This window comes from Cyprinus carpio, chromosome B9 (assembly GCF_018340385.1).
Source record: "Cyprinus carpio isolate SPL01 chromosome B9, ASM1834038v1, whole genome shotgun sequence".
NCBI lineage: Eukaryota > Metazoa > Chordata > Actinopteri > Cypriniformes > Cyprinidae > Cyprinus > Cyprinus carpio.
Window position 1 is genome coordinate 15,353,550 of NC_056605.1, and position 24,305 is coordinate 15,377,854.

Sequence of the window (24,305 nt, forward strand, 5' to 3'; positions counted from 1 at the left end):
TCCTAAAAATAATAGTGTCATTTACTTAACCTCATGTTGTTCAACAAAAGCAAGAAAATCATACACGTTTGGCAGATTTCTACTGAATGTTTTCATTTTTGGGTGAACCATCCCTTTAAGATTAACTCAAGAATCACTTCAATCCATTCAGTGAGTCAATTAGACCGATTCACAAATATTGACCATTTCATTGAAAGGATAGCTACAATAATCATTGGAATAGAAATCCAATAGCACATCAATCTTATTCAGTTACCACAAAGTTTAGAAATTGAACTATTGAGTGGTTAGGATCCAGGCTACCCAACACAAACAATAAGCCAGGAATTGAAAAAAATTACTGAGATCAGTTTTCTGATCAGTCACCAATGTGCACCAGAGCAAACCACTTAAAAGACAAGTAATTGAAGAAGCATACAACACAATTAGTCCTCCTCACATTACAGCGGCCTTTTGTTAGTGGGTCCTGATGCATTATTCTTTCCCTATTGTGATCTCATATCACCCAATACCCTAAATCCTATTTAATCAGTGCAAGTTTTCCTATTGATGCCTGATTATCCATCTGCTTAAAGAACTTAATGGTCTGTAACAGTGAGTGCATATGGCCCTGTGCTTTTTTAGCATTCATGCACCTGGCAGCACTGGCAGATATTATCGAATCCCCTGGAGGGATCTGGCTTGTGTTTTTCCATGTCACTCGTATATCTCCCATTCCTGCTCCAGCGTCTGGGGAACGGCCGGTCACGTCATCACTAATGCAAGCCCGAGAGCAGGCCCCTAGGGCCTAAGTGTTGGGTCTTAGACACACCACCCGAATCTGGCGAACGCAATGCGATTGAAAAGATTGATTCCTGCGGCAATGCTCAATCCTGCTTCCGTTAATGCGGCTCGTAATGGAGGTACTCTGTTCAGTTGCCCCCAGGCCAGCAGATACAAAAGTGCTCCATTACGGTCGCCTGCTCTTGAGCCAGTGTTTAATGCTAGCAGGAGAATGGCTAGTCTGGAGAAAGATGATAACCCTCTTAAGCCAATTATGACAAAGCAACGGTGGCCTGAGTCATCACTGAACCCATGTTGGAGTTCACTAAGAAAGTTAACATGGTATGACCGTATTTGTGTGAACATGGTACTATGGTGTTCTTTAAAGTACCCTGGAATCATTCGGTATTGTGTTATGGGTGTTTTTTCAACTATGGGTGCTTTGGCACTGTAGACTTCTTTTACAAAATAAACTCTCTTAAAACACTTTTCACACTCACATTAGTTTGTTTACTTTGTAAACTAACAGTGCACAAGAGTATATATACATGCATCATGGGAGATTACAATTTTCATCATATGAATATTTCATATTTCCACATTTCATTGTCTGTATTTGTCTGTAGTAAAATTTGGCAGATTGTATTTAACATTGTAACATTACTGAAATAAAATAGCTAACACTTCTCACTAAGGATAATTTCCCTTAAATAATAAATCCAATAATTTAAATTAAATTAGACTTCCAACATAATTGGAAAAAACTACAACTTGATTGAAAGCAGTGTTGTTATTGTGAACTAAAAATCACATTTTCACATTTTCTTCTTTTTTTTAATTTCTTGATTAAATATTTTATTCTGGCTCTATTTTTAAAACTTTTTGACTTCCATATTAATCATAATTTTTTAAATAATTGAATCAAATAAATATTAAAATGGTTTATTTCACTGTTTGTTTGGATCAGTTTTAAAGGGGTCATATGATGCGATTTCAAGTTTTCCTTTCTATTTGGAGTGTTACAAACTGTTCCCGAATAGATAAGATCCTAAATTTGCAAAGACTAAAGTCTCAAACCCAAAGAGATATTCTTTATAAAAGTTAAGACTTGTCCACGCCCTCCTAAAATGCCCCATTTAAACAAGCCCCAACATGTCTATGTCACTGTATGGGAAGATTTGCATAACACCACCCAAATGTTTACGCAAAGAAAGAAGGCATAACTTTGATTCTCGCAGTAGTGTTGTTTCTGCTGCCGGCGCCATGTTGTGGAGACTCTGTGTGTTTCGTTGTGAAAGCGAAACTACTTTGTTTGGTCTTCCAAAAGAGGGCACAACTAGAAATCAGTGGTTAAGTTGTATTTACTGTACAACACTGTTCCAGAACAGTTTAACCCAAATATTTGTGTGTGTGCAACACATTTAACGGAGGACTATTTCCTGAACCTACAATGCCAGCTGTTCTGACTCACAACCTGAAAGAATTTGCCACTGATGATTCAAACACGAGTTATGAGCAGTGTAGAGTAGCACTTGTTGTTTGTCAGTTCTCCGATCACAAATGCAGACAAATGGTTTTTATGTTTACGCGACGCGATACGCAACGCAATTTGTAAAAAGACAGTATAAGTCATTTTATTCCATAATAATTTCCTCACAACAGATGCCTGGTTTGTAATGGGTTTTATTGTTTTTGTCTCATTCCACTGGGACACGGCATCACAGTATGGTAAGGGGCGTAATATTTCCGTCACACGCTTGAGGTATTCGGCCAATCACAATGCACTGGATAGCTGACCAATCAGAGCACACCTCGCTTTTCAGAACGATGAGCTTTGTAAAAATCAACGCGTTTCAGAAAGGCAGGGCATAGAGGAGCAACAATAATGTACAGTATGTGGAAAAGAATTTGTTTTTTGAACCTCAAACCACATAAACACATTTCATTACACCAAATCACAAATTAATGTTCTTTTTAGCAACGTCATATGACCCCTTCAAATCTGTATGAAGGATTTTCACAGTTTTTAAAACTATATCAAATGCACACACAACATGGTTTTGATACTGCAAGCAGCAAAAATAAATGATGAAGACTTGGTAAAAGTTTTAAAATTAGTTCATAAATGCATAAAAGTGCCTGAAGTTGAAGAAACACCCATACCATTAATATACCATAGTACCACCACCAGATTTTTCTAAGATCTCGTTTCCAGACTAAGGCTGCTTATAAAGTCACATTAATTTAGAGGTAGGAAAAAAATGGGGTGGGTGTTAAGAATCAAGCAAGCTGTGCTCCACATGGCTCTTTATCTTTCCATTTTGCTTTGATCTGATATTCAAGCTCTGTCTCTTTCCTCTCTCTCCTGTCCCTCCCCGCTCTCACATGGTTAGTCTTCCTTTGCATATCTCACGCCTTCCTTTCCCTCCCTCATTTTCTCTGGTCTTCATGTTGCCAGGGTTCACAGCTGCAGAGTACGTTCTGATAAAGACAGCCCGCAGAGCTGTAAAGAAGCACCCATGGTCCCTGCTGCTCAGACTCAGCTTTGAAGCGAGTGCCGCTCTGCCGTCCCTTCTGTGCGCAGAAGCCCAAAATACCAGACAAAATGGTGTAAACATTTAAAAACAAAACGGGGAAAGGCGGGGGCAGCTTCACTGTCTTTTCTTCGTCACTCTCCCTCTCTCTCGCTTTCCTGCATTTCTCTCCCTCTGTGTTTAACTGTCATTTGCGTTTTACTGTCCTCCCACAGTTTATGGAATGCTATTTGAGAGATGCAACTATTGGGTGATTTCTGCCTTGAGTCATGTGAATCTTGCCATGAGAACATTATGTGTGAAAACAGGGTGCTTCTTTGCTGCCTTTTGACTCACCCTTAAACATTGAGTGTTCAGATTGGAAATGAACAAAATGACGTAAATTAAACCGCATTAATGACACTTTATTTGGAGCAATCGGGTTGGATTTTTTGCCTATGACCCCATTTAGACTATTAAAGAAAATGATTCACAAAAAAATGAAAATTCCTTCATTTACCAAACCTGTATGACTTTCTTCTATTGAACACAAAAGACTTTTTGAAGAATGTTGGTAACCAGTTTTGACTTCCACTGTAAGGACAAAATTCCGTTCCCCTTCAGGAACTCGAGCTGCGTCCGAGAACGCTATGGGAACGCCCTTCAGCGTGACCGGCTCTGAATAACATGTGTAATCAGTCCCATGAATGGGCGAGACGTCATAGGCGGGTGACGTAGCGACCAGGAAGCTATAAAAGCACGTGAGTTGTAGCGAGCAGCAGCTTTTTATCATTCAGCGAAGCTCTGTGTGTGTGTCAGTCGCTATTTGTTTGTGAGTCTTATTTAGTGTTGTTTGTTCACTGATAAGCTCCATTATTTCAAACTTCAGTCAAGGAAGTTTTTTGGGCTAAAGCAGGCAGCGTTCAGGCTGTGTGTTTTTCCCTGCCCTAGAGAGAAAAATATATTGGGGTAGGGACACACGCAGTGTGTTGTCTGCTTGAGAGCGAAGCACGCAGAATCAGCTCTCAAAAAAAAGGGGAGATGACGGCCCGCGATGCGACCGTCTGTTACTGCTTTGTTTCACTCTCAGAAGGCTCTCTTCGAGGAGGGAGTCTTCACTAGCGTTTCTCTCGCGGTGCCGGTCCTGCTTTCGCCGAGGCGGAGGAGTGGCTGTGCTCGCTGGGTTCGCTTTCGCGGCGCCCGCTCTCGGGGTTTCAGAAGCCCGTGTTGCGGTCCTTCCTTTCCCCTTGGAGAGGGCGCGACACTCCGCCTGTCTTTCTCCGAGGAGATTGACACGGAGGGCGTCGATGAGCTCGCAGTTGCATAAACATCAGTTGCACAAACATCAGTTACACAAGCATATTATGCCTAATATTATAACGAGCAGCATTAATGCGGAGCGTTTGCTGGCGTGGTCGGCTCTCGTAAAAAATAAGGGGGCTGATTGTGTTTCTCCGCTCTTGCCGGGCACGCTCCGAGGAGTGTGTCCTTGCTTGTAATCTTGCGATTCCGGTCCTAAGAAAATCTAGAGCTCGTTTTCGAGGTTCGGAAGCCCGCGCTAAAAAGAAAGAAAAAGCGGTTTCTTCCCCCTCGGACTGTGAACTCGTTGCTGCAGCTATTTATTTCCGAGGAGATTAATATTGTTTGTGTGACTAAGCGGCTCCCACGCTGCCGAGGCAACGCGTGTATTACATCATTTTCAGTTTTTGATGTGATCTTACCACACCAGACCATGTTTACTCGTTTGGTTGTTTGGCTCCATTTAATAATGAGGAATTAAATGAGGCATTTGTCTGACTATGAGAAGTTAGATATAGAATTTTTGATTCTTGAAATGACTCTTACCACACCAGACCATGTATACTCGTCTGGGTGTTTAGCTGCATTTAATTCTGAGGAATTAAATTCAGTATTTATCTGACTATGAGAAGTTAGATATGTCACTTTCGGTTTTCGATATGAATTGTATCACACCAGACCGTCTTTACTCGTCTGATTGTTTGATTGCATTTGATTCTGAGGAATATAATGACATTTATCTCACTTTGAGAAGTTAGATATACAGGAGCTCTCGGGATAAAATATTTGAGTAAGAACACGTTTACCTCTCTTCCTCCGAGGAGGTTGAGGCGGTCAGCAGGGGCTGCTGGGCGGAGCAGTCCCAACCTATTGTATTCAAGCTCCTCATTCTAGGGGTGTCACTTCTCGTACTTCGTAGAGTCTAGATTCAGAGTGGCGCTCCCAGGCCAAAGGCTTCTAGCGAAAAAAAACGGTTCTGCGGAACGTCATTTTCATTGGATAGCCTTCGTCGTAACATCCTGATGCCTAAGGCCTAGGACTAAGAGTGGTGTACTCCGCATTACATGGTGTCTATCCTGCATCCTGCCAAGTGTGCTTCATTGGGTCCTGCCCCGAGCAGGCTCTGGTCTAGTCTTCCTAGCAGATGACGTGGATCTGAGGGCCGTCATTTTTAATAGGAGACTTCAGCTATGAGAGTCCTGATGCTGTGGCCCAGGACCTCGGAGGGCAGGCCCCTCTGGGGAAGAGCGGTGTACACCGCATTACACGGTGCCCGTCTCTCCTCAGTGCCCTCAGGAGATCGATCTGCCAACCCTGCCGGTGTTCCAGGGCGCAGCGGTCTCCGGCGAGCGCTTCTCTCAGTTACTGCCCGGAAACGTAGCGGTGCTTAGAGGCTTGTGACCTCCACGGAGGTCTCTTGAGCAGCTAGTTCAGCTGCCCCCTGCTGGTTCGCTGCATCAAGGCACTGAGCCAGCAGCTGTGATTACACCAGAGGTCAGTCTCGAGAGACTGGTTCCCTTAGTAGACTATTTCGCAGCGTGAAAACTACTGCCAAACATGTCTCAGTGGGTCCTGCACACTGTAGTGAGAGGCTACAGAATCCAGTTCGGTTCTCCTCTGCCTCAATTCAACGGGGCTTTTTTCACCCTGGTGGGCCCCGAGCAGGCTCTGGTAATGGAACAGAAGTAGACACTCTCAGAGGATGGAGGCCATCGAGGTGGTCCCTCCTCGCGTAGTGGTGTCCGGGTCCTACAGCCAGTACTTCACCGTTCCGACGAAGGATGAAGGGTTGCGTCCTATTTTAGATCTGCGTCTTTGAACCGCTCAGTCAGGCGACTGAAGTTCAGCACACTCTCACTCAAACAGGCTGTATCTCAGATCAAGTCTGAGGACTGGTGTCACTATCGATCTAGAAAGATGCATACTCCATCCTTCCCCATCGTAGGAAGTTGGTTTTTGGGGGCAAAAGCCTACTAATACCGGTTCATCCTTTGGCCTTGCATTCTCACCCCACACTTTCACGACTCAAGCACATGGTGCGATGATTGGTTGATATTAGCTCAATCAGAGTGGATGGCGGTTCGGCATCGAGATGTCGTTCTCGCTCACACAAAAGACATGGGGTTAAGACTTAATGCCAAGAAAGGTGTGCTTCTCTCCAGTACAGAGAACCACTTATCTGGGCATGGTGTGGGATTTCGACCACGGTGCAGGCACAGATGTCTCCTGTTCGGATCGAGTCGATCTTCACCACCGTCGCGAGAGTTAGAGAAGGCCGGTCACTCACTGTCAAGCAGTTCTAGACTGCTGGGTCTGATGGCAGCTGTGTCCAACGTGATAACTCTTGGCCTGCTGTACATGAGACCCCTACAGTGGTGGCTCAAGACCAAGGGGTTCTCCCCGAGGGGAAACCCGCTTCGCATACTCAAGGTCACGCAGGGGTCCTACGTGCCTTAGACATGTGGAGGAAATCTTGGTTCTTGTCTCAGGGCCCGGTGCTTGGAGCTCCTTGTTGCCGAGTGATGCTAGCGACGGATGCGTCCCTCACCGGCTGGGGTGCGGTCATGAGTGGCCACCCTGCCCATTGTTTATGGAGGCATATAAACTGCCTGGAGATGCTGGCCATACTTCAAGCATTAAAACACTTTCTCCCAGACCTAAGAAGTCACCATGTGTTGGTGCGCACCGACAACACAACGGTGGTCTCTTATATCAACCACCAAGGGGTCTGTTCTCACGCCGTTTGTACAAACTAGCGTACCAGATCCTTGTGTGGTCCCAGGGCAAACTCCTCTTGCTGAGAGCAGTTCACATTTCTGGGCATCTGAATATGGGAGCAGACCTCCTGTTGAGGCAGGGGCCGAGGCCCGGGGAATGAAGGCTTCACCCCCGAGGTGGTGAAGCAGATATGGAGAATATTTGGTCAGGTGGATCTGTTTGCAACTGTTTGCAAAGATGATATTGCACTGTCCCCTTTGGTTCTCTCTGACTCATCCGGCTCCACTGGGGCTAGATACCATGGTGCAGACTTGGCCGAGGCTTTGTCTGTATGCTTATTCCCCGATCACTCTGCTCCCAGGAGTTCTGCTGAGAGTACGCCGGGACGGGGTCCATCTTCTAATAGTAACCCCGTTCTGGCCGGGCCGAGTATGTTTCTTGGATCTGATTTCTCTCCTCGACGGCGCTCCATGGGAGATTCCCGTCAGGGGGGATCTCCTCTCACAGGCGGAGGGCACGATATTCCACCCCCGCCCAGAGCTATGGAAGTTATGGGTGTGGCCCCTGAGGGGGCACATCTCGTAGCTTCTGGTCTCTCAACCGAGGTTGCTGAGACCATCCTCCAATCCAGAACTCCATCCACGCGGAAACTATACTCCCTGAGGTGGAAACCTTTCACCTCCTAGTGCGAAGACTGCCAGCTCGACCCAGTTAATTGCCCAGTTGGTACAGTTCTGGAGTTCCTGCAGGCCCTTCTCTCTGCAGGGTTGACCCACTCCACTCTGAAGGTCTACGTGGCGGCCGTGGCGGCCTACCGCGCCCCTCTTGGTGGCCATTCAGTGGGCAGACACCCTCTGTTACATGTTTCCTCTGCGGTGCGCTGAGGCTGAGGCCTCCGGCCAGAAGAAGCTTATGCTAAGCGGTTGATCAGGATGCTATCCTAAAACCTTGAGTCCTCTGATCTCCCCTCACCATTGGGAGTCAAGGCTCACTCGGCCCGAAGTATGGTGGCCTCCAAGGCCTTCTTGTCAGGTGTGTCTATGCAGGACATCTGCAACGCAGCTGGATGGTCCACGCCCCTCACGTTTGTCAGATTTTATGGTCTAGACCTGCGAGCCACTCCAGGCTCTTCTGTTCTCTCGCCTTAGCTATGCTCCTCCTATACATACTAGGCAGGGATTTGCAAGTCTGGCGGCGTGGGCATTCTCGTTCCCATAGCGTTCTCGGACGCAGCTCGAGTTCCTGAAGGGGAACGTCCCAGGTTACGTATGTAACCATGGTTCCCCGAAGGGAACGAGACGCTGCGTCTCAAGGCCATACTTCCGGCATCCCTGCCAGAGCTTGCTTCATTCCTAGTAGCTGATGCTCGCTACAACTCACGTGCTTTTATAGCTTCCTGGTCGCTACGTCACCCGCCTATGACGTCTCGCCCATTCATGGGACTGATTACACATGTTATTCAGAGCCGGTCACGCTGAAGGGCGTTCCCATAGCGTTCTCGGACGCAGCGTCTCGTTCCCTTCGGGGAACCATGGTTACATACGTAACCTGGGACGTTTTCCACACATGAACGTAAGTCATAAAGGTTTGGAACGACGTGAGGGTGAGGTAATGACAGAACTATCTTTGGTGTGCTTGTGTTTGAGCTATTTTTGCTGGTGAACAGTGAACAACTTGTGTCTTCTGTGTCTATTTTAGGGGGTTGGGAGGGGGAATAGGAATGTGCTATTGTGGAGGACAGGCACATTCATTTTTCGACGTTCGGGAATTTCTGTTTATTTACCAGGATCTACTTGGCACAGATTTGCTCATAGCAATTTGACTGAAGTTTTTTTGGGTTAAGGAAAGCTGGTTTCATGCCTTGATGGAGTTGGATGCCTCCAAAAAATAATTTAGTCCTGATTTAAGCAGAAGAAGATGAAAAAGAAAAGCAGGAAAGGAATGTGAAGCTGAGAGGGTCTGTTTTTGTGAAAACAGGTCAGGTTTATTCTCTTTGCAAAATGATATGCGAAAATGGTATTAAACTCACCAGAAGAGATCTTCTGTGTTTATAAACACTACCGTTTAAAAGTTATGCTAGCCTAGACTGAATTTATTTGATCCAAAACGCAGTAATATTGTAAAATATATTTATTTAAAATAACGCTTTTCTTTTTGAACATGTTTTAAATTGTAATTGTGTGATGACAAAGCTGAATCATTAGTGTCACATGATCCTTCAGAAATTATTATAATATGCTGATTTACTGCTCAATAAATATTTCTTATTATCAGTGTTGAAAACAGTTGTGCTGCTTAATATTTTTGTGGAAACCGTGAAACCGTTTTTTCCCCAAGTATTCTTTGACATAAAGAAGATTCAAAAGAGCAACATTTATTTGAAATCAAATCATAACATTATAAATGTATTTACTGTCCCTTTTAAATAAACTGTTTTAAATAGACTGTGTGTGTGTGTACATATTTATCTGGTTTATGAGGATACACATTTGTACAATGACATGGGTATGACATAGGTATTATAACCGTGCAAAGGTGATTTGTGAGGACATTTCGGTTTCCAAAAGACTTCAAAAACATACTTAATTAATGGTGTACTTTTGAAAATCTGAAAATGCACAAAGTTTTCTGTGAGGGGCAGGTTTAGGTGTACTGTAGGGTGATAGAAAATACAGTTTGTACATTATATAAACCATTACGCCTATGGAGAGTCACCATAAACCATAAAAACACGTGTGTGTGTGCGCAAGCGTGTACGTGTGTTTGTTTGTGTATCTCTGCTAAAGCTTAATTTTGTCTACATTTATTATAACATGGACTAAAAGCTACAGTTTACTATGCAGTTCACTCATTCTGAATCTTTATGAATTTTTGCCAGTTCCATTCTTCTCTAGATGATTGCATAGGGTTTGTAGAAAACTGACAGAGAAGCATCTCTGGTCATTTGACAGCTGACATTTCTATTCCTCTTCAAAAGCCGCCTCATGTTGACATAACCTACGCGTGACAGTCCTTCCTCAAGTGCCAGAGGTTGTGTCATCTTACAGGCGGTGAGATAACAGAGGCCGATGAATAGCACTAACACTATCTGATGGCTCTACCTGCTTGTCCTTCTACCTTTTCTAGATGCCCATGACAGCTTCAAAATGGCACTGTCTCATCCACAGCAAAATAGCTGTGTGACTGGGAGACATTGATTCTGATGGTGGCCTTGTCAAAAGATGGTTTGCAGTTTGTGTTGATACTCTGTAAATCATGACTTTTGGTAAACATTGCAGAAAGGGTAGACGATGCTTGTGGTCTTCACTGGAGTCTTCAGGAATCAAAATAGTATTTTTTCCAGTCCTCAGTACCCGAGGGCGGGTAATGAGAGAGTGCCTCTTTCATCTCCGGTTCAAGACATGATGAAAGTCTAGTACAGCCAAAACACCATTATCTAGATGCATACTCATTCCCAACCTTATGTGGGTAACCAGCTGGGTCTGTTCTTAAAGGGATAGTTCAACCAAAAATGAAAATTCTCACATCATTTGCTAACGTTTTTCCAAACCTCTATGACTTTCTTTCTTCTGTGGATATTTTCAAAAATGTTACTTGAATGTTCTTCTTCTTCCTATTCTTTTCCTTTATGTTTCACAGAAAAAAAAAGTCATACAGGTCTGAAAATGGAACAGGTTTGGAAGGCATGAGGAAATGTCAACAGAATTTTCATTTTTTGAGTGAACTATCCCTTTAAGATTGACTGAAATTTTCCATTGTTTTTCCTACAGGATGTTGACCACAGCAATGTAACAAATGAAGGACAACAGAAGATTTTCCAGAGGCAGCACTGTTCATTTATTCCGTTGCTATGGTCACAAGATGCTCCTCCTCCTCACATGACCGCTACACTAGAGCGCACATGTTAGCATTTCTGGAGGGCTTTGATGTATATGACAGTAAACACTGTCCCAGTGCAGCTCATTATCAGGTTATGTAAGTCCAAAGGTGAGAAGATGGAAGGGTAAGCAGCAGGTGGTCCTGGGATGTCTTAATGGTCAGTCGTGTGTGACTCATATTAGATGCCAGTGCTTGGTCCGGAGGCTGGAATTCACTTCCTTTTGTTCTCCCAGAAGGCTGAACAGAGGGGATTAACAGGCTCAGGACAGGGGGATGCTGCTTTGAGATCTAAAGCTGTTACTTCTGTCTTCGGTCACTGTCAGCCCCCTGAGAAATTCTTGGTTCAATCATTGTCATCTCTGCAAGCTAGCCTACAGTAGTGGACACTCTGGGGCATAGCTGTGTATCCACTGAAAATACTGAGCTAAGAGGAATTACAATATCTTGTTTTGGGTTCCCTTCAATGTTGTGCTGTAAAAGCTGATGGTTATTTTCATTTAATTTATTTTCATTTCATAAGGTGGGAAATCAGCATGTGCGTATCTGAAAAACTTTTTCCTCTTCCTATTTTCCCCAAACTGTGAAAACTAGTTTTTAGCTTTGATAACGCCAATCACAAGAAATCAAGGACAAACATTATTTTCAGGTTAAATTACAAGTTATTATTTTGTTTTATTTTGCTTTTTGGGTACTTTTTCTTTTTTAGCTAATGCACTAATGATTAACCTAGGAAATAAGTAAATAAATAAATAAGAAATGATACAAGACAACAATTTTCGGATACATGGCAAATGTGTATATATATATATATATATATATATATATATATATATATATATATATATAAAATATATATATAGCAAAACAATATAGAGAAAGATTAATATTTCATATTGTTTTAAAATGTTTGAATTACAGAATCATATCTTTCAATGGGTATTCTTGAATATTTTTATTTTAATATTTAATAATAATAATATGTATTAATATTAATTATATTAATATAATTTTTTTTTTTAGCTAATGCACTAATGATTAAACTGAGGGAACAAAATTAGTTAGTAATAAGTAAATAAATAAGAAGTGATATGCCACATTGATGTGACAAGATTTTTCAGATACCTGGCAAATGCATACATACATACATAAATAATTTCAAAAACAATGTAGAGTAAAACTAATAATTCATATGTATAAATAATTCATACAATTGGTTATTTTGATGCCTTTCTGTGGATATTTTAATTTAATTTAATTTAATTTAATTTAATTTTATTTTATTTTATTTTATTTTATTTTATTTTATTTTATTTTATTTTATTTTATTTTATTTTATTTTATTTTATTTTATTTTATTTTATTTTATTTTTATTGAGCTCTACTGATGTCAAGTGTCATGTTTGTTACCATATTTTAAAAACGACCCATTACTGAAAATGATGAAAACCATTTGCAATACATACCTAGTGTGACAAGGAGCTGACATAGGCTAATAGAGTTTAGCACCCTCAAACAAAAGCAAAGCTATCCCTCCCTAAACACTCCACAGCAAGTAATTACAATCAGTTTTCACTGGGGCTTAGAGATCTTGCTTTGTTAGCCCTAATAGTTGCCAGGAGACAATTAATCAACCGCTTAATCTCGCAGTGTTCTAAACCCTATTTATGCTGCAGTAACACAGGGAGCTAAAATCCCACTGATGTTAAAAAAAGTCACAGAATGACTAAGTACAAATGTGAAGATTTTGCTAGACAACACTTTACCTAAGTACTTTGTAAGCTGCTAAATGTGAGCAGTTATAGTGCAGTTTGTTTAATTTAGCATTTGCTGTACCTTTACATTTTTGCGTTGAACGTTTCATCACACTAGAAAGCAGTTTTCATAAATCTCTATTCTAATCAGACGTGATTGCGATTAAAAACAACGATTGCTAAAAGTTTTTGTCCTAACTAGATGCATTGAGCTACAGGAAATTTGGTCGTTGCTTGTTTTCTATTTCTGCCGTATTTGCTCTGAGTAACCCCGCCTACACTGAAATCTCATAGGTCCAATAAATTATATGTCCTGATTGGCTGCATTTGTGTCACATAATTTAGTTTTTTGGATTTATTTTATGTCATGGTTGTATGTTTTTGTGTCACATAATTAAGCTTTCTGGCTTTCAGTCAGATTGTGCAGTGTAACATTACATTCAATGTTCGGTCCTGATTTGGAGGAAAACAGTGGGGAAAAATGAATAGGGATCCATTGTTTGTGAACATGAATTTTGTCTTTGTGCTTGCTCGTAATTGTCTTTACAGGCATTGTGAGAATTCCTGAAACTTTCCATAGCTGTGTACTGTATGATAAATGGATGCATGCCAGTGGAGAGTTGAAATGTGCTTGTTTCACCTGCGAGGGCAGTAGCTAATGATGATGAAGCCGGAATAGAACAAGAGACTCCAACCCTCCATCAGCGCCTGTTCCACCTCGCAATAAAACAAATGGCCCAGGACTCCTTCATCATGGCTCTGTCATTCCTCATTTCCTGTCAGGCACCTGCTCTCTCTTTGTACTGGTATGAGGATGCGAGTTCATTCATTCTCTTCTCATTGCATTCTTTTCACCCTCATTCAGTACTTTGCTTCACTAATACGCATATATTTACTGGACTGTATCACTTTGCATCTCCATTTATTCTGAAACTCTGTCTCTGTCCGGCTGTATCAGCCTTGTTTATTTCATGCACAGTAATCTGCTGCTCTTTTCCCTCTGCTAGTTTCTCTGCTCTCTTTGTCTCAATGACTCATATCTTTGTAGAGTAGGCAGAGCAATTTGGGAGCGTGCTCCGCCGTGCAAGGCTCAAATGAAATGGCCCTTTATCAGCTGTGCACACTTATTCTCGCTCTGTCTGATGAGGCGCCTGTGGTGGACCCTCGACCCATCCCTCACCTAATGCTCTCTAAAAATGATCATTGAGCACAGACAAATGATTTGAGCTTTCTTTATCTCCTTGTGCACAGTATAAGTCTTCCTGATGAGAGCTGAAACATCTTCCTAGAGGAAAATGTTATTGCCCAGAGGTTGCTTTATCATAGCTCAGATGTTTACAGCTTGACCCAAGCAAGTTCAAGGTGATTAAGCAACAAAGCTAACTTTCATTAGTTGTTTTCCTATAAAACTGCAAAAGATATACATTAAAGTACATTAAAGTACACATCAAATATATTCTGATTGGCTGTAATTGTGAACACTTTTGTGTTCAGGACAGTCATATTGCTTGTTGCTGGAAACATTGTACCTGTTTTTAATGTAGTGTTGTTGTTAATTTTTTTTTGTTTAGGAAGGTGTTTTTTGTTGTTGGTGTAAAGATTGTAGGTGTTTTTAACGAAGGTCTACGGTGGCGTGAGAAGAGCTGGATGGTGAAGTCGCAGGTGAAGGTGAAGACGGTCAATGGATGTGAAACCAGGAACAGACCGGAACACGGACCCGAACGAACACGAAAGACGACAACACGAATATAATCCAGCACACGAACACGGAGACGGTAAACCAAATTAAGCAGTGGAAACATGAATGAGGATCTGACAACAGACAGAGAGATGGGTGAGTATATGTAGCTGAGTGGAGATGAGGAAAGCTGATCAACACACAGGTGACAACAATCAACCAAACGAGCACATTACGTGAGAACACGGAGGAAACAATGGAGTACCGTGAAAGTATGCTGTATGCTTATACTTAAATTAATTTTATTTAGGATGCACTGGAATTACAACTCTAGTCCATGCAATAACTAAAAATACATTTTAGCTACAGCCATATCAGCCATATCACGATATGGTCACAGCCATATCACCCTGCAGCCCAAGACTGGTTGCCCACTGAAGCTAAGCAGGGTTTAGTCTGGTCAGTACCTGGATGGGAGACCTCTTGGGAAAACTAGGTTGCTGTTGGAAGAGGTATTAGTGGGGCCAGTAGGGGGTGCTCAGCCTGTGGTCTGTGTGGGTACTAATGCCCCTGTATAGTGACAGGGACATTATACTGTCAAAAAGCACCGTCTTTCAGATGAGACGTTAAACCAAGGTCCTGACTCTCTGTGGTCAATCCCATGGCACTTCTCGTAAAGAGTAGGGGTGTAACCCCAGTGTCCTGGCCAAACTGCCGCCACTGGCTTTTGTCAATCGTGGCCTCCTAATAATCCCAGGTGGATGCTGCAGAATGGTGGTGGTTGAGGAGTGACCCCCAACATGATTGTAAAGTGCTTTGGGTGTACAGCAATACAAAATTAAGCGCAATATAAAGGCATCATTCATTCATTCATTCAAAAAAATTTTCATAATTATTATTTATTTATTATTATTTTATTATTTGTAATTATGACTGAAAACTGAAACATGGCTGATAGAACAACAACGACACCAACAAAAACAGTAATAATCACTTTAATTTAGTGTTTTTTGTATTACAATTTGCATAACATAAGCAACACATCAATATTAAAATTTTGGGCAAAAAGTATTTTCATGTTATTGCTAATAATATTAAAAATGTGTTCTTTGAGTATCTTGATAAATCTAAGTACAGTGTGAATTAAGCATCGTTATGATCTCTTCTGAAAGACTGAAGAAACCATGTTTGAAAATACTGGAGCTGTACTCACATTTTATAAATGACATAAAAGTCTCCATTTATTCTCATTGCTGACTTGGAGAAACAAATGAGATAAAAAAGATCTCTTTGTGTTGTTCATTCTATTGTATCGCTTAACCTCCAGTCCCATTTTCTTGCCACTGTCTGCTCTGTATGTCCTTGTGTTCTCTGTTCACTGTTCTCCCTAATCACCTGTGTCAGATGTTCTGTCAGTGAACTCATTGCACTATTGATTTTCTGTACCTCAGTAGTTAGTACCACCACTGTACACTCTCCGCCTCATAAATATTCATCTTCACACTTTCAACATGGTCCAGACAGGCCTCTGCATCCTCTTAGCCAATTAGCCGACAGCTATTGGCCGAATTGAGAGTATCTCCAAGAAACATGTAGATTGAGAGGAATTTACAGTATGGAAAATGACAAATCATGAGTTTGACTGCACTAACACGAGATGATGCATCTGGGAAAGAGGAAAAATAAGCTACAGCACAGGTCAAGGCTATTGATTGAATGGCAGGAGCTGTGTGGTTGTTCATTACTCTTCCTCTTGTGTCTCATTCATCAGGATGGTGCGGCGTTCCATGAATTATTTGTTGATTGGCACTTTTCTTTTGAGAATTCTGAGAGTGACGGCTCACTGATTCCCTGGAGGTTTATATATTTGTTATTTTTATCAGAATTGAGAACATTTGAGGATTAACCTAGTTTCATGCTTAGCTACTAGCACAGAATGTCTGACAAGCTCAAATCCCAGTGAGGAAGAGGAGTTCTGTTGACCAAACACACCATATGGTCACATGACACATTTAAATAAATTAACAAATCAAAGCAATGGCATTAACAAGCTCATGAAATACAGCAGAGACATCTCTGTATTTATATTTTGCACTACACGGATCCAGTACATAGTAATAATGTGTCAACCCAATACCCAAAATCCCCTGTGGTGCTTTGTCACTTAAAAGTTCAGCACACTGACAACCTTGCCACTCTTTACCATTCAAATAAAGTTACACACACAACATGTTTATGTTTAACTTGATAAAACACAGAAACTTACCTTCCCCCAACCCAATTACCAGTCCAATATTATACCTCACGCCGCGTCTGGGGAGTCGGAGAACGATATTAGTCTGCCAGCTCACTCCACAGGGTTTTAAATTACATTCCACCTGTCACCTGTTCCTGGCAGTTGAGGGCCACAATGTGAGGGCAAACAAAGTGGCATGAACCAGCAGGCAGTCAGGAACAGGCTTACAATAGAGGCAAAGGGCACCACTCTTGGATTCTCACACACGGGCTCTTTGTGGAGTTTGGACAGGCACGAATGTATATTTATAATTTATTTATTTTCAGAAATCTGTCTCAGCTTCACTTCAGACTTGAATCTCATTTCATTTCAGACACCTGTTTTATTTGCTTGTGTGATTTTATTTTATAATTTTTTCCTGATTTTGTTCTTTTCTCTACCAGCCACTTGAGCAAATGTCTGTAAACGTAGACGGCACATGTCCTCTAAGCTGATTTCCTTGATGTCTCTTTCTCTCTTTGTGTCTTTCACTCACTTCTCTCTTCTTTCTTTATATCTCTGGCTTTATGTAACTGAATTGCCCAACTACATCAATTGGCACTCTTAGACCACTCTCAACCCCTCGTTCTTGCATACGCAAAGCATCTCATTCTAAACCACCTTTCTTTATTTATTAATATTTCTATTTGTAATGTATGTTTTTGTTGAGGACATCTGATGTTAATGTTACTAGACTAAAAGGCAGGATATCAAAGTATTTCCAAACCAGATGTCTAGACTATTTTTGGTTTTTTGTTTACTTCTGCTGCTTTTACCATGCCACCTTCACCACCCACAAGGTTCTGCTGATAACATTATAGAGTAATCTCTATTAAAAAACTTAAGCTTTATAAACAGCATCTGTGCTGTGCTGTCAGTTACCACGGAAAATAATTTCCCCATAGGTTGTAAAAGCAAAGAAAAGCATGTTTTTGTATGCATCTCTCATTCCATCCTGATGGTCCGACAATAGCTTCTCGCACCTCAGTTTGTCTAACAGACATTTTTTGCTGGATGAAGGACCATCACCTTCAACTCAACTTTGCCAAGACAGAACTGCTTGTGGTTCCATTAAACTCATCATTTCATCACAATTTCACCACCCAGTTAGGCACATCAACCATAACTTCTTCAAAAACACATTGCTAAAACTGCCCAGTCCTGCAGATTTGCTTTATTCAACATCAAGAAGATCAGGCCCTTTCTTTGGATCATGCTTCACAACTCCTTGTTCAAGCTCTTGTTCTGTCCAGGCTGGACTATTGCAATGCTCTCTTGGCAGGTCTTCCAGCCAGTTCTATCAAACAATTCAAATTAATCCAGAACGTGGCAGATTAATTTTTAATGAGCCGATAAGAATGTACGTCACACCTCTTTTTATCAATTTGCACTGGTTACCAATAGCTGCTCGCATAAAATTCAAGGCATTAATGTTTGCCTACAAAACCACCACTGGCTCTCTACCCCTTTAACTAAATTTTTTTTTAAATTCTTTTTGAAATCTAAAGCTTGCATTCTGCAAGTGAAGTTCAATTTATTGTGCCATCTCAAAGAGGCACAAAATCACTTTCACAGACTTTTAAATTAAATGTTCACTCCTAGTGGAATGACCTGCCCAACTCAATCCAGGCAGCGATTCAAGAATCATCTAAAAACACATCTCTTCCATCTTTATTATTTTACCCTCTAAATCTAACACTCTCTGTTCTAATTCTATTTTTTTTAAATGCCCCTTTTAGACTTGTACTCTATTCATTTACTAACTGCTTGTTTTATAAAGAAAAAAACACTCGCTTCTCTATTCTTTTTGTATTCTATCTATTTTTACTTTTTATTTATTATACAGTTAACAAAAGCAAAAAAAGGGTCTCTAACACTAGCTTGCTTTATTCTTTTTCTATTCTGTTTTCTTTTTATTTATTATATGATTAAAAAAAACCTTGCTATGTGGACTGCGTTAAGTTAACTGAGACTTGTTATAGCACTTGCGTATCATTTCTCTTTTGTTGATTTTGATTGCTTCCATTGTCCTCATTTGTAAGTCTCTTTGGATAAAAGTGCCTGCTAAATGACTAAATGTAAATGTAATGTAAATGTATGCACTTACAATGGAAGTCTATGGGGCAATATTGCAGTTCCAGAAAAAAATAGAGTCCATCACTGTGAAATTATGAAATTACATGTTTGCATGAGACTAGTTTTATAAAATCCCTTAGTAATGTTGTCTGTACAAAGTTAAATAATATTGTTGAATTGAAAACCTAGTAATTTAGGCATGATATGCACAAGGACACAGAAACTATTCATGAAGCACTTTGTAATGGAGCAAATCCCAACAGATTTACTTTTTGTGATGCAAAACGTCCTCCACCTAGAGAACAGATGCCTCCCAAAGAGGATAGAAGAAATAAAACAGTTATTTTAAATTGTAATAATATTTCACAATATTTCACTTTGATTAAACACAGCCTTGGTGAACATAAGAAACTTCTTTCAAAAACATTAAAAATGTTACAGTCCCCTGTTCAAATTTTCAGTGGTATGTTGATGGATGCAGTGGTGCTGGTTCATGATGAGCAGATTTAACTGAGAGGACATTAGATCTGCCACTCATCAAGGCAGATATAATTGACCCATGATTGTCCCTGTATCCATGTCATGGCAGCTCGCAGAGCGGCCTCTCCACTAAATCATTTTAATTAAGAACCTTTACAAAATCAAATGCCTGGAAAGGAAAGGACTCGGGTGATGGGTCTTTCTCTTTCTCACACATTTCATGAATGATAAGTGCAGGTGTTGGAAAGCTCTACCAATGTGACCCTCTCATTATGTCACAAGAGCTGATTTCCTCTGACGAATACATGAAAGGTCCCACCGCATGTCTGCGTCTCTTCACACCATTCTGCATTTGTTATTCATCCCCCAAGGTAAAAGCCAGTGTCTCATCCCACAATGACAAGCGTTACCTGGTGATTAATTCAATTGGCTGACACATCAAGGTTAGATGTTAAGTCACTGTCCGTCTCATGTGAATCTGACGGTGACGGGATATTTTAATGTCGAATACATTTGCATGCTCAGACAAACCTTTCAGAGTTCAAAACCCTGACAATAATACAAAAGAACTGACTTTGTGTAGATCTACTTTACCATATTAGACACCACAATATCATAAAAAATATATTTTTCCATGCTTTTTTAATTGCTTTATTGTATGTAGAAAATATAATGAAAGTTTAAGAACTGAATCTTCTTTACCAGTCCAAAAAGCCACCTATTAAAATGTTTATTCAAATATCAATTTCACAGAGTAATTACACAGATTAATTATGCAGTCTTAGGGTATGTCAACTATATTGGACTTGACAGTACCTGCAACCCATATGTGAGTGCAGCAAAGCATTGTTTCACATGTGACAAGGATATTTGCATAAAAGTCTTAGAGGCATATAGTTGTAGAAACCAACCATTTAATTGTACGGGTTAGAAAAATGGTCAAGCAAAACTGAAATTATGACTGTTTAGCACAAAAAACCCTTGACTAACATTGTTAAACAGACATTTGTTTGAGGAGGCCCTGAAAACAGTATGTTTATTTTTTCTTCATGAAATGTATGTGTTTTGTCATATTAAATTTCATGTTATTGAAAAAAATTATATTATTTGAACGTACTGTACTGGATGTTCTTTGTCTATTTACAAGATATGATGTTCAGTGCATTCAGATATTTAAAGTACTAACCAAATGTGTTGTCTGACATTTTCATTTTATAATAAACAGAAACTCAAGTACAAGTATTGGAGTCTCCATGCATGTCCCTTAAATGCCAGGGACATGCATAGAAGGATGGCTAGGACTTTTGTTGTTGTTGCTCTGATTAAAACATACAGCTTGAGAGAGAGAGAGAGAGTATACATTGCTATTTTTATATATATATATATATATATATATATATATATATATATATATATATATATATATATATATATATATATATATTATATATATATAGAGAGAGAGAGAGAGAGAGAGAGAGACAGTGAGAGAGAGAAATTCTTTAAAAGTATAGCTTACCCTTTAAATATATATTAAAAATATATATTACCCTTTACCCTTAAATATATATATATTAAAATCATTACTAAACCTGTATGAGTTTCTTTTCCTTCCTTTAGGAAAGATTTTATTTATTTATTTATGTTTCCATACAGTGAGAGTCATTGGGGCTCAGTGTTGTTTTGGAGCCCACTGACTTTCATTGTATGGACGAAAAAATGCTGAAAAATTCTTAAAAATAGCCAAACAGGTTTCAGATGATATGAGGGTGAGTAAATGAGCACAGACATCACAGATTTTTTTTTTTTTTTTTTTTTTTTTTTTTTGAACTGTTTTATTTAAGTGTATGTATAAATATTTTATTGTTGTTTTGTGGAGATTTTTTGGTAACTAGTTTTCGCATACTTTCAAAGTTATTTTACTTCATATAAAATGACTTGACTGGTGATTTCACCAGTAGGCGGCTCACTCAAGGGATCCTTCACTGATTGGCTCTTTATGGCAGTTACATTTCTCATTTAATTTCAAGGGTTGTTCATTCTGGTGTGAAAAAAAGTTCATTATCCATGTCTCTTTACCACCTCTTACACTCTTTCACTCTCTGCCTCTAACCACTAAAGCTCAATAATGTTCACTCTTGTGCTCTTAATTAATTTGCGCTGTATAAAAACAATATGCCTCTGATATCCTTTGCTCTGATCTCAATCACATCAGGGATTAAGTACGTCCTATTTTTATGCCTGAATGAAACAAATCTATATCACAGAGTCAGTGTTAATCAAACTTTGCCGATTGGGTGTCTTTTAACACATGGATAGATTAAATGTTAGATTATCAGGTGTCTTGGGGTGAAGAAATGCAGAGATAATTTGAATTTAACCCAGCCATTAGATATTATATCTAGTATACAATAACAAATAACTTTATTAAAGACAAATTAAAGTTTTATTTTAAAGTTTGTCCATCCGCTGGAGGACAGCTGGAAATTGACAGTGTCATAAGACCTTGACTGCTCTGTTCAAAGTGGCTACTGCATATATATATATATATATATATATATATATATATAGATATATATATATATATATATATATATATATATATATATATATATATATATATATAAAACTTTGGTGACCCAAGTATGTGAACGCAGTCTCTTATCTGACTAGAATGACACAGACATTGTTACCCTGGCTAGTACCTCTTTTTGTACTATCACAAGTTAATGATCAACGTGGTTTTAGTGCTTGTGGACATCCTAATGACCAATTAATGCTGTATTAGAAGGTTTAGAGGGTGTGTTTTCTGGATATCTGTGTGTGTATGTGTGTGTGTAATTGGATGTGAAGGAAGGCTATTAAAATCAGACATAAAACACACACCTTTCAGTCTGGTGCAGTCAGTTCAGCAGGTACAAGTTCTGCTTCTATTCTTTGGTCTTCTGAATTTCTCTTCCTTCATAAGACTATTGGACTGTTGGGTAATAGGGGAACATGCGATCCGGTAAAATCTGCTTGAATCCAGTTACTGAAGGCTGGTCAGAATAACTATTCCTAAAATAAGGGGTTTTATTCAGTGGAATCCTGCTCAAAAGACCAGCATGCAGTCCAGAGGGGTCCAGAGTTTGCACTGATTAGTCCAGGTTTCATGCTGCGTGACCAGAATATCCAAACTGTTTACCTGCATTATTCTGCCAATATACTGTATGCATTCAAAATGTCTTTCAAATAACATTTTCCTTTTAATCATTTATTATCCATGTTCGCCATTTTCCATTGAAAGAGACCTTTATTCTGAAAAAGTGTTTTCCATACACCAAGGAGTACAACTACTGGAATGCACTGCCTTATCAGTAATTTAATCAAATCTTTCATTTATATTTATGGTGAAGGATGAATTGCAAAGGTCACCTTTGTGAATTTCAGGCTGCTTTTGCTTGTCTGTATATTGATTTATGTCCTTATTTCCAAGCTCCTCCTCAGTACAAAAATGTGTCCTCGATGTCTTATAGCACAGCTGCCTTTTTTGTTGTGCTGTAAACTTCAGATATGTGCAAATGTAAATAATTATTTCAAATATTACAGTAAGATATTATAAATATATATATATACAATGGATATACAATGCATATTACATGAAGCATACATAATTAGAATATGAACAATTTCAGATTCATACCGTATCTGATGTGGTCACTCATTCATTCATTCATTATACTGACATACTGTACTTGTGCATGAGCAAAAATCATGTTTGTTGGTGTGCATACAGTATAAGAACATTTTCATTTCAGTTTCTGCCTTTATGAATTCTGATTTGTTCAACAGATTTAACACAGGATCAAATCCATGAAATTTAGCATCAAATCTAAGTTTAGTACACTGCAAACAATAATAATTTTAATTTCAATCAGCTTTTGTGCATTTATAGTAAAATATCTACATATCCCCCAAAGTAAAGTAACTTGCTTAAGATGCTGAGACTTATTTCCATAATGTGATAAAGTTAGATGAATTAAATTGCATAAGATATTGCATAATATATATATATATATATATATATATATATATATATATATATTTATATATATATATATATATATATATATATATATTTCTTACATTACTTTGTGATATTTATGTTCAAAAACATTGCCAGTGAGGTAAGAAAAATAAACTTAACCAAATACATATTATCAAAAAAAGAAAGTTAAAATAATCTCAAGCAAACTTATCTTGTTTTTAAGAGAATTAGGTATTTATTTTGAAACAAGACAAACATTTTTTGAAGGCTAAATTTTATTTATTTATTTATTTTTAATTACATCTGAAGCACAACATGACATATACAGCTCTGCAGTTTTTTGCATACATCAATAGAGAAATAGTGAAAGTCGGGTAATATTCCCTGACACTTTTAATTATTGCAAGATTTTTGCATCAAACTTGCACCCTTAAGTGACAATAACAAATTCTTCCTGCCATGCTTAAGCCTCCTTTAACTAACATCATATTACAAAGATCCCTCTTGAAAAAAGAAGAGTGTGAGAGACCATTCATTGAAGACTTACAAGAACTGATTCGTCGTCACAATCACACGCTTCCCACAGAACACCTCAGAATGGTATGAATGGAAAAATTACTCATGAGCTAGTCCAATTTTTAAGTACTGCAGACATGCATTGTAGCTATTATTACTGGTCCAAAGTAATAGTGAGCTCTCGGCTCAATGATGAGCTCTTTCAGAGATGTGAAGAGAGGGTACAGGCTATGAAGGAGGTACAAACTAAAAAGCAATGAGGGGGAAATGGGGCATGTGAAAGGGGACAAAGACAGGTGCTGAAGACAGGTCTTATATAATTCACTTTCCA

The 24,305-nt window shown here is 39.4% G+C and overlaps 1 protein-coding gene across 1 annotated transcript in view; it reads left to right on the forward strand.

Moving 5' to 3' along the window:
* Positions 1-24,305, forward strand: part of kcnh3 (potassium voltage-gated channel, subfamily H (eag-related), member 3) — a 103,753-nt gene that overhangs the window by 21,249 nt on the left and 58,199 nt on the right.